The sequence below is a fragment of the Cavia porcellus genome, unplaced genomic scaffold, assembly GCF_034190915.1.
Source record: "Cavia porcellus strain 051 isolate PalLab524CR breed Dunkin Hartley unplaced genomic scaffold, mCavPor4.1 scaffold_6, whole genome shotgun sequence".
Taxonomy (NCBI): domain Eukaryota; kingdom Metazoa; phylum Chordata; class Mammalia; order Rodentia; family Caviidae; genus Cavia; species Cavia porcellus.
In genome coordinates, this window is record NW_026947489.1 from 87180950 (window position 1) to 87193572 (window position 12623).

Here is a 12623-nt window from a genome sequence, read left to right on the forward strand (position 1 = left end):
CAAGAAGTTTTAAAGGACAAAATAAACTTAGAAAAATCATAATTTAATTTCTCAAAAAATGTTTTATAGGTTAAATAAAATTCACTTTTGTAACCCAAGTTTGTATATCCAGGTTGCACATTTCAGTTAGCTGAACACTTAGACAAAGGATATTTCAGCGAGGTATCATATAGGTAGATTGTTCCAAGAGGGAGAATTTTGAAATAAGTGATTCAGAGCTCTACTCAACTAGAATTGGATATTGTGGGACAAATGCAGAGATATGGAAACCCTTAAAGCCACTGTCACTTGATTAATGGCATTAAAGTTAGTGAAAATTAAGTTTAGAAGTTATGAACAAAACCTAAAAGAATCTTTTGTAGAAGTGGAAAGTGGACAGCTTTGTAACAATATAATAAAACTACAATATAAATAAGAGATTTTGATAATGATGGCCATGAGTATTGATTTATTTGTATTAGACAACAGTTGTCAATTATCGTTCTGCTTTAGGAAGGGAGTTTAACATGCCCGGCTGACATCATCTCTGTTTCTTAACTATTACACTTGTAAGGGGGAAAAAGGAAGGTTTTAATTTTGTGAGTCATTTAAGCAAGACAACGAGATGCTGGAGTAAGAGATGAGCCCTGCAAAGTGAGTAAGAGTGTCTCTACTAGTATTAAAAGAGTAAGCTTTTAAGAGTGTCTCGTATAGCATTAAAAGTAAAATATGCAGTAAGAACAAGGATGTTTCAAACACATAAAGAAGCAAGGGCATGGCGACATTGTAAACAGGAGCAGATAGACAATATATTATGTTAGGATTGGGGAAAAGAGAAGAGTTAGATCATTCAGGCAAATTTTAGCAACTGAAATGGTTTTCTTAGATCTTAAATGCAGGCAAGGGCCAAAGAGACGAATATAATCTCTTGAGCATTTTTAGTGCTTTGACGATATAAATGTTCTCAAAGATGTAACAGATATGAAACCTCTGGCCAAGTAAATTTGGATTCAGTTTTCTTAGACTGTGTCAAGTACATTAGAAAATTTTTTCAAGAATTATACAACTGAAATCCCTAAACTGTTTTGCTTTGTCACTTGAAGTATTCTACATAGTTGTTAAAGGAAACAGCAGTTTAAAAAATCTAATCTGGCTGGGCGTGGTGGCTCACGCCTGTAATCCAAGCACTTGGAAGGCTGAGGCAGGAGGATCTTTGTGAGTTCCAGACCAGCCTAGGCTACAAAGTGAGCTCAAGGCCAGCCCAAACTGCATAGAGAGACCTTGTCTCAAAAAAAAATAAAAATAAAAATAAAAAATCTCATCCTTAAAATGCTGATAGAATTTCCATTTGAAAAGCCTAGCACCTTATTCAATGATGTGAATATGACTTTATGAGAATTATATGGCTGATTTTGTATTATTTGCATGTATCGATGGATGGCCTAATGATACGGCATTGTATTTACCCTTCATGACCATGTCTGAGATATCCGAGCACCATTCTATTTCAAACATTTTCCTAGGGTAAAATCAGGTGTCACACAGACTTTTCATAAAATTGTCCAGACAATCTGTTCAATATACTTCCATAATATGTACACCTACCTTTTACTCATTTAATACAAATAATTACTAGAAATGAGAAACATAGTGGATTAAATTTCCAATATCTAGAGACTTCTGAGTAATTTGCTTCATATGAATTTTACCTCATAAATTCAGATAAATGTCAACTTTTAAAATTTTCCTAAGAGAGTTAAATGTGGGATATATTTGAGACTCTTTAAAGAAACTCCATTCTATTAAATAGATTCACATGTCTGAAAATGTATCAATCTTCTATGTTTGTGTCACATAATACAGATACTAACAGTTTATTACACACGACTTAAAACTAGGACACAGAATTAGGTACTCTTAAATTTCACAGTTTTATTATTACATTAGAGTTTATTTGTGTATTAACTAATTAGCTCTATTATTCATTTTAATGATTTTAATGCCTTTATGTTTTTAAACTCATTCACCAGTAACTGCATTGCTACGCTAATTTCAAAACAATCATAGATATATTTAAAGACATTTAAAAGCATTCCTCTTTTTTCTTTCTTTAAGATTTATTTTTTAGAACAAATAGCAACATGTCATGCGACTATAAAGAAAACAAAAAAGACAAAAGGTGTATTTCTGCACAGCTCTTTAAAGCAGTTTGGGAAGTCACAGGTTCATCATATAAATAATGGTTTCTGAGATTTGATCCTTAGAGTTTCATAAAAATAAATTGCTTTTCAATAGTTAGTGCTGAAGCATTCATTAAGAGAATGAATTCTAGACAGAAGACTTGAGTTCAGTGTTACACAGAAATATTTTTAAAGGTACATGAAACAAATGGCAAACATTTAATGACCTGATTTGATTTAGTATAATCTTTCAAGAGTCTTAGCAAAAAAACTTATGCTTAGAACTGCAAGGGTGTTTTTGAGGCATAAAAATGGTCATTTCTCCTGTTTTACCTCCCCCTGACTGGGCTAACAATACCTGTACAATTTTAAGCTACTTAGCTTCAGGGAAAAGGGCTATGTAACATTAAGATTGGCTCCAAGGTGAAAGCAATATTTATTAGGGTCATAAATGCTAAAATGACCCATGGCTACTATTTAATCACGAGACTAATGGTGTTGACAAAAAAATGGTTATTATGCTCTTTAAAGAAATGGTTTCTACTTATTACAATAAGTAATGACTAGCACTATATATACTACATAGTAATTACATACAATGATTATGTTTTTAATGTGATCTGTTGAGGTCAAAATAATTAGAAATCTTTCTTCTCATCTTTAGGGTGCGGGTTATGGTTGGGTTATGTGGGTTTCTCCCATCTTTAGGGTGTGGGTTATGGTTGGTGGGGGGTGATATTGAAAATGGCCAGTTACCGGCCAAACAGGAACAGACCTTCTTACTTGTTACTGATGGACCTCTAAATGTCTCATTTATCAGTGCACTCTGGAGTAACACAAAATTTCCAAAATGGGCTGTCAGTAACTCTGCTGACCTCACTGTGATATTATAAGGACTCATTTATCACACTTTAAGGGATAGTAAGGTGCTGTTATATTCTGAATTTGAACATTCAAAAGAGGACAAAGCACTTACATTATCCCTTTAATCTGAAAATACTGAAAAACAAAAATCCCTAGAAAATAAAATCCCTATTTTTCTGTAGAGACCTACCTAGCTGTTCACAAAACACTAGCTTTCACATGGTACCACAGTCAACCTTTAATGAATTAGGTACAGAAGCCGAATCACTGCTTTCTAGTCTCTCGTTATAACTAAAAGATGTGTAGTTTTCTCCCTCTGGCATCACCACCTTGTTTCCTCCTGTTCCCTTTCTTTCCTTACAAAAATTCTCTGTGATTGGCAATGCCAAGCAAAAAGCGAAGTGAACGGGGAGAAAGAGCAGGATAAATTTCATCCATCTTGCTGTGTTTTTAGAAAAATCACAGATCAATCCATTGGGACATGCAGAATTTGGAAATTTGACTTCAAAGTATGAAATTTATGTTATCTAGTTGTTTTGTTCCCCCGTATTTGAAGGTACTTGGATAAAAGATGACATATGAAAATACACTGAAACCAGTTCATCATGATAACCCTATCACTGATGGATCTGGAAAGAAAATTGATGTTTTATACTATGATCAGAATATTTTTCATCTTGGCATGATCATTTCATTTCCTGGTAGAAAAGGCAAGGGAAAGTCCTTGTATATGGTGTCAGGCATTTCAATTTTCTAATATTTGTTTTGAGGCATTTTGAGTTCATTACCTAATATTAATTGGAAAAAATGGTGTGTATAATAAGATCTATGTGTACACATTCATATGAAATGAAATTCTTAAATTTTCAATCAAACAAAATTAATGTGACCTTACTTCCTTTTCCTGATTATGCTAGAAATCTTCTCATGTGGGTTGAAAACATGCAAAAATTTTTACTTCACGAATAGGAATATAAACTAGGAGCTAATACAGGTGCTGATGGGTGGAGTGAAGAAAATGATTGGAACAAAAGACCCTCGTGGCATTTTTTGTGTGTACCAGGAGTGAAACTCAGGACCTTGCATCCGCCAGCTGCTTTAGCCCTGAGCTATATCGCTGAACCCTATTAGTAGCGTTTTAATGTGACTGTCTTTGGGAAAAGAGGAATTTCCTACATTCTAAAGACAAGAGAGATCTCTCCCCTTTAACTTCATGGTGATAAAATCATGATAATAGTTATAAATGATAAAAATGTTGTTAGATTTATGCTCTAGAAAAATAACCCATTTTCTAGCTAGTTGTTTTCTTTTCTCTTTTCTTTCCTTCTTTCTTCTTTCTTTCTTTCCTTTTTGATATGATACATTACATGCACATGGTTCATTCTGGTTAATCTCTTGGGCTTGCATCCTGGTTCCATAAGTTCTTAACTAAAACAACCTTGAGTGCTTCTGCTTTTGTGAAGCAGAAGTGATGTGCTAGTGCAATAGGTGGTATGTAAGAAAAATGTGTGCACGTGTGTGTATGTGCATATTGATCTTCTGTGTACATGGATTCTTCAGTTGAAGAGTTAATGAACTGGGATTAAAAATATTTGAGAAAATGAAAGAATTTGAACCTGTACTGAATATGTACAGGCTTTTCCTTCTTTTTATCATGCCCTAAACAATATGGCATAGCAACTAAGTAACAACATTTAATAGGTGTCATCAAATGCCATGCTGAATATTTTAATTTTTAAAAAAATCATAGTAAAAAATAAAACATTTCCTCATCAAAATACTCTCTCTCTCTTGCTTCAGATACACATATTTCATCTTTCTTGCCACTTTCTGTTCTGGAGGTCCTCTTTGAAGTCTTTACAAGGTGTGATCAGACATGTGATGAATGTGGCTTGTGAATGGTCATTCAGGGGAAAGGCAGGCTTGTAAAGCGGGTATTCAGTGTCCTTACCACCTGATTCCCTGGATCTGGGACTGTGCAACTTCTTACTCTTTCCTCAAGGTCTGAATGATAATGAAGGTTAAATAGTTTAAAAGTATTCAGATAGGGCATTGGTGTAGCTATGTCATCTCGATTAGACTCTCACAAAAGACAACTTCCAGAAGTTTCTTAACTAAAACAACATTGACTGCTTGCATGTATTTCAAACAAGAGAGAGATAGTATTTTGAGGGAGAAATGTGGTGGTAGATAAGAGCAATATATTTTTTACTGTAATATTTTTAATCTAAACACTATATTTTTCTATCATACCTTATACATTGTGTTAGTTATTATGACTAATCCAAAGATGAGTCAAAGTATAAGAAAGACAAATAGATTATATGTAAATACTATGCTATTTTATCTAAGAGACTTGAGCACAGTGAGGTTTTGGTACCTACTAATGTGGGAAGGGATCCCAGAACTAATCCCCTCAAAATAGAAGAGAGAAATATATTTGCATACCTAGAAAATGTATCAATTTGCTATCATTATGATTGTCCCCCACTTTCAGATGAAAGTTTCAATCTACCATACTAACTCCAGAGTTCATACTAATGTTTGCAAATAATTCAGCAAGGTACCTGTCGTATCATAAGCACTGACGTTCTCAGGGAAAAAGCTTAGTTGCTTGTTTGTTTGCTCATTTAGTTGTTAATTAACTGCACTAAGCAACTTTACAATGATAAAGTTTCTGGACAATCAGTAGCAGGATTATAACAATACCTATGTTAGTATCACTAGAAGAGAGGCCCACCATATAGGACCTAAATCAGTATCAAAACTAGGATACCCTCTTAAATAGGAGAGTTTTACATTGCTTATGAAAATAAGTGTTATCCAGTGTTTGCTGTGAAACATATTTCTGTACTATTTTGAGATTGAAATTATGCCTTTTTGACCAATTAAAAGTCAATTACATTCTTTTCTAAAGAGAAACAAGAGCCAAAGTAGGATCAATGAAGCAGCGATCTGCAAAAGCATTTGCCTTTGGAAATGAAAAAAACAAACAACCAACCACAACAAAAAAAACATAGAGTCTGGCCTTTCTCACCCTAAGGGGAGGCAGTCAACCCACCTGACACTGTTCTCATTTTAACAGTAACACATGCTCTCCGATCCAAGCAAAATGCCAAGTGTGGTGACAAATACTAGGGAGGAGGTTTCTTGGAAACAGAGTCATACTCAGAGCTTGTTTCTTGTGTACCAGACAGGGGTAAAAATTGACACAAATTAATCCATTTTTTATGTGAAAGGCTATGCTGCAACAGCTCTTTGTCTCTTAAAAAAAAGCTTATTTGAACCCAGAAAATGGAGACCCTAGAAAACCTTTGACAAAAGCATTAAGTAGCTCCACATGCATGCAATCTGAAACTGTACTGCAACTTTTTATTACACTAGTTACAGTAACATTGTTCATGCCAGAGGCAGAGCACTAAACTAGAAAGAAAGTCAGGACTTTCTCATTTTCCCCTTCCTAAATTTTGTTTTCTTTCCAATACCTTCCATTGTTTAAATTTTATGGCTCACCGACCAAGAAGCAGATTTGCCAGGAGTCAAAGCAAACTCATACATAGAATTGAAAAGCATAAGAATAATATTTCAAATATCTATTAAGTGTTAGGTACTTTGATAGTGTGCTTTATGCATCCTAAAGGTGGTATTCATTTAAATCATCTTATGGGGACTATGTACTTCTATCACCTTCATTTTATTGCTATGGAAACTGAAACCTGCAAGAGTGATGAACTCTTTAGAATGGAAAGCTCACATGTGGCGTAGATAAGACCTAAATACTTGTAGACTAACATTAGGCTCTGGTGTCTCAATCACTACTCACACAGTGAAACTGATTAAGTATTGTACCCAAACAGACTTAGAATGTTCTAGAGAAGTCCAGAACATCCTAAGTCTGATTATAATATTATTCTGATGGTAATGTTCTAGATTAGTGCCAATCACTTGTCCAATCACTTGTCCAGTAGCAGCCGTGATCCAAAGCTCTGATTGCTCACATAAAGGCCAATCTCATGATACCACATTTTACAGTAACTATAAAATGCATCAAAATTGATCTATGATGCCATTCAACACACACCATAAACAATGCATTCATGAAGTATGAAATGAATCCAGGAGGCATGCTCTGAGTGAGAAATCCTAAGGCAAAAACAACTAGGATGGTGGGCTTTCAAAACACTGAGGGTCCTGTGTGTGCCTTAGCATTCCTTGTAGCAGAACCAGAATGCATTGCTTTACAAAAGAACACAGATTGTGCCATAGTCAATGAGAATTGAAGGCTGCTTCAAAAATATTACACAAATTGGCAGGAGATGGCATATTTTGAAAGGCTCTTAGATGCCATTCTCACTGTGTAATGTTTACTTAACATCTAAATGTGCTTAAACACCGTCTTATGATTGAGGTACATTTCTAAACTGGAAAACTGGATCCAACGTCCAAGTTAAAGCTACTGCTACAATATTATACTCATATCTGAGGATGCTGAGAATGCATAAACAAGGAATTGTTTGTTTTTAAGCATCTACATAATTGCTATATGCCCAGTTTATAATACACCACACTTTGCCTGAGGGTGCTTTTTTCACAATAGATACTGAAGCAAACTTCTCCCAGGATGTAGTGATGGACACACATTTGTCCTCTACAATAAAGTTTTCTATATTTGTTCTGATTGAATTTCACCACTATTCAATAAGACAATTATTTCAACTTGCCCAAAGCTATTTGGAAATACATTTACCTACTGCCTTTCTGTTACAATTCAAACAACATTGCTGTTACCGCATAATCATAGATAAAATAATGGATCAATTCACTCCCCTTTTTTTCTTGTTTGTTGTCAAAATTAAACCAAGTTTGTAATTTAATTGTGTGATTCTAGAAAGTATGATTATCTGATACTATTCATATGCTTTTAAATAAAATCACACTGATGAATATGCTTTGGGAATTAGTTACTTCCAACTTTACTGGGCATTGGTAGAACTCAATTGCCAACAATTAAGCCAGAAATAGAGAGACATACAAAGTTCTAAATAAAGTGGAAAGGAGGGCCGTAGCTATCATCTGAATAGTAAGGTTTCTGATAAAGTGATAACTATGTGGAGGCAAAGAGATAAAAAATATCACATGGAGACACACACTTTCAGAATTAAAGACAGACCCTAACTGGATACCTCTTCTGAGCTGGGTCACATACTCAGATATGTCTACTGCTTGAGAGAAGTTTGTGTTTGTGTCCTCTGAATTGTATTTTGCTCCCAGTATTAAGACCTTCAAAATTCATTCCCATTTACCAGCTTTATTATTTGATGGGAAAAGAAAACTTGACATCCGATTTTGCTCTGCCTGATTTCCAAATGGAGTTCCTTCTAGCTTTCTAAATTACTTGGCACTGAATGAACCTCTTCTGCCAAAATGTGCATGGCTCAATATTTAAAACTAGGCACATCAGCATAATCCAGATTGAATATTAAATCAATTCACACAAAGTGAGTCACTTGTACCAGGGAGGAAATCACTTATTACAAAAGTCAATGGACTCGGGGAGAGAGAGAGAGAGAGAGAGAGAGAGAGAGAGAGAGAGAGAGAGAGAGAGAGAGAGAAAGAAACAGGGGCTGAGACAGAGACAGAGACAGAGGCAAAATCTTAAGCATGCTTAGTCAGATAAAATTTTGTAGTAGATATTATTAATAGCTCCTGAAGGTCTTATTGCCCTAACAAGTAGAATAAAGATTATATCACTGAAGACTTGAAAAATACATGAGTGATTGTCTAGCCCAATATTTCTATTTTATAATATAGCTAGATTAACGAGAGTCTAACTCTTATTTTATGCATGTAAAAAGCAGAAGTATCACTTCTGTTTCAACTGATCAATTACTCATTTATTCTTCATGTTCATTCATCTACCATCCACTCATCCATTCAGTAACTCAACATTGCTGAAGATAATGTTTTTAATAAATGGGATAACATATGTTTTACTGAGTACTATATATATATTTTTGTTACTGTCATTTTGTTTTGTTTTGTCGGTACTGGGGATCAAACTCATAACCTTGCCCTTGCCAGGCAGGCGGTTACACTACTGAGCTAAATCTCCAGCCTTGCTGACGATAATGAAAGAGCACTCTAGTCTTTTCTTGGAACACAGAAACTAGTAGCAGAGAGTTATATGTAAATAATAATTTGTAATACAGTGTATCAGCAGATCTTTCTTCTTTATGTATTACAGAATTTCAGGTAAGAAAGTAAACATTTTTGTTATCTTGTAGAGTGACAAGCTACCTTCTGCTTCACTGGTTCTCAATTTGCACATGGTACCTCCCAGAGGCTGCTGCTCAGGCACCATATGAAAATCCCTGCCTAGTTACAGAAAGATAACAAGGCATTGTTACACTTCACCCTCATGGATTATAATGTGTAATATATAATAAAATTTCAATCAAATAGGTACAGGAAATATAATAATTATTGCATATTATTAGACTGGTTTATGTAACATATTTTCTTAAAATTAAATTTTAAAGTTATTTCCTATATTTTTAGTTAAAATGGTACTCCAACAATTCATAAAACATGATTCTCAAAGATTTAATGGGGCTGGGGATTTAGCTCAGCGGCAAAATCGCCTGCCTTGCAAGCAGGCAGTCGTGAGTTCTTTCCCTGGTACCGATAAAAACGAAAAAGACAAAAAAAAAAAAAAAAAAAAAAAAGATTTAAACGCAATGTCCTAGGTAATTTTACTTCTATACTACTTAGATACAGAGGGTAGTCTCTTAAAATAGATTCCAGAAGTACAGTCTATATAGCTTTGACCACATATCATACATGAAGAAAATCTTTCTGATTTTTGTTCTTTTTAAAAAAGTAGTCTTTTTTTCATTAAGTGCAGAGTTCAAAGGTATTTAAAGCACTCACATATTCCTGTTAGAATGGCACAAACCATAAATAGGTGTCGAACCTATGGCACGCATGTCACAACGGGTTCTTTGGTGTCATCGAAAGTGCTAAAATGTTTGCCGTCACTGGCACAACCATTACTAACACTTGGGATTGTCACCATTTTCTTTTCCCCTCATTTTAGTCAGTGTGCAGTGGTTGGCACTTTGATTTTAATTTGCATCAATAAATTTCATTTTCTTTCATATTAGTAACACTTGTTCTCTGAAATTCAGGATTAATTAGGAAAGGAAGCAACAAGAAACAGTCTGGAAGAAAATATTTGCAAGTCATATATCTGACAGGAGTCAACAATCAAAATCACTTTATGCTCTTTTTTGGTGTCGAATCTCCACCAGTAGCGCCTGTTAGTCCCTTACCTATTCTTGGTCATTATAATTTTGCCTTTTCCATTATAATTTTGCCTTTTCCAGAATGTTATATAAATGGAACAAAGCAGTAGGTTATAGAGTTCTTTCTTTCAGAATAATGATTTAGACAATCATCAATGAAAGTTACCCTACAAGTAACTTGTTCCTTTGTATGGCAGTTAGTACAGTTTTTTATTGAGTTTTCAATTCAAACATTTGAATTGTTTCTTGTTTTCATTTATAAATAAAGTTGTTAATAACCATGCCCCAGTGTTTTGGTTCAGGTGTTTGTGTGAATAGATGAAAATATTTTTACTTCTCTATGATAAATACCTAGCAATCAATTTCTGAGATGTAAGTGCAGATGTAACTTCTTAAGAGACTGCTACTTTTCAGAGTGACTGTTTTATTTTGCATTCTCACTTTGTATGGTGATATATGTCACATCGCTGTTGTTAGTTTTCTTTTCTTTTAATTATAGTTGTCATAGTATAATTTTATCTCATTTTGGTGTTAGTTTGCATCAATACATTTAACTTTAATCCATATTAAAAAAACTTTGTTCTGTGAAATCCACTGATGATGGAAAGAAAAGTTACAGGTTAGGAGGAAATATTTGCATATAAAATAGAAGATAAAGATTTTTAAATAGAATATTTAAAGGATTCTTGAATTTCATAAAAATAACTCAATTTAAAACAAGTAAATTGAACAATATCATTAGTGATAATACACAAATGGCAAATAAGTTCATAAAAATATATTCAACTTCATTGGTTACTAGAAAGGTAGTTGAGGGTCACAATGAGATGCTATGACATCACCATTCAAATAGTAAAATAAATTAAAAATTTAAATCCTGAAATATCAAGTTCTGATGAAGATACTGAGGCTTGGGCTGGGGATTTAACTCAGTGACACAAGTACCTGCCTGGCAAGCACAAGGTGATGAGGTCAAGCCCCAGCACCAAATAAATAAATGAATAAATAAAAATAAAAAAAGATACTGAGGCTTTGAGTTTTAATTTTTTGTTTCAATTATCACCGTTCATGTTGCCTGGGGTTTTGCTTTTCTTTGGTTATATCACTTTGGTAATATTTTTGAAAAAGTAATAAAATTAGAATTATGGATATATTTGTTTATAAAAGATTTATATCTTTTTACTGAAAATTCTATAATGCATTATTTCAGAAGGCAGTGTGAACATGTCTCATTTTATCTCTATTAATTTGTTCAATTACATTAGGTATTTGATAAATAGATATCTCCACATGATACATTCCACGCTTGAGATTTCACATTTTCACTGACAAGGAAAATGAACAATATCAGATCCCAAACTCTGTCCATACTTTCTCCTAGAGGTGTAGTCTTTCACTCTCTGCATCTGTCTGTCTTTATGTCTATCTATCTGTCTGTCTATCTGTTTCTCTATTTACTTCTTTATCTGTTTCACACACACATAGGAATTGGAAATTGAAAGAAAATGAATACATAATATGTATTTTAAATTAATGCAACCTTGCTTTGAGTTGAAGCTTATTCTCAAGTTACTATTCACTTAATACATAATACTAACTATGCAAAATATGGAGGGGAAAATTTGTAGTGAATGTGTTCTAAAATCCTGAAGAAGAAATGTGTTTTATAATATCATAGCTCTGTGGCAAAATCATGCATAACCTATAAGCCAGAAATGGAGAATATGAAAGGATTTTAGAAGACTAAGCCAAGGCAAGAACAGGAAAGGAGCAAAAATACAGAACAAATGACAAATTGAAAACAAATATTAAAATGATAACTCTAATTACAAAAATATTAGCAATAGTATGACAGACTCCTGATTACACAGTCCAGCTAAAGAACAGAAGTGAACATTAACTACAGTTATAACAACATGCTAATGACATGAAGAATTAAATTAACTGACATGAGTTAAAATAGAAAATGGCTTATCATATAAACAATAGCCAAGAAAAACCACATGTAGCTAAATAGTGTCAGATAAAGTAGACTTCAAGACAACAAATATATGAAACCATAGCAATCTGTAATGTCAAATATTTGGACTTCTCAAGAATATCTAGTGATTTTGCTTTTTAAACAGTAGAAATATACAAATTTATCTATCTCCCAAGTATTTACATATATGTAGCTATATGCATAGCATATAGCTACATATATCTATGGTAGATATGTAAATATACATATATCCATATATATATATATATATATATATATATATATACATACATACATATAAATGCACACATATAT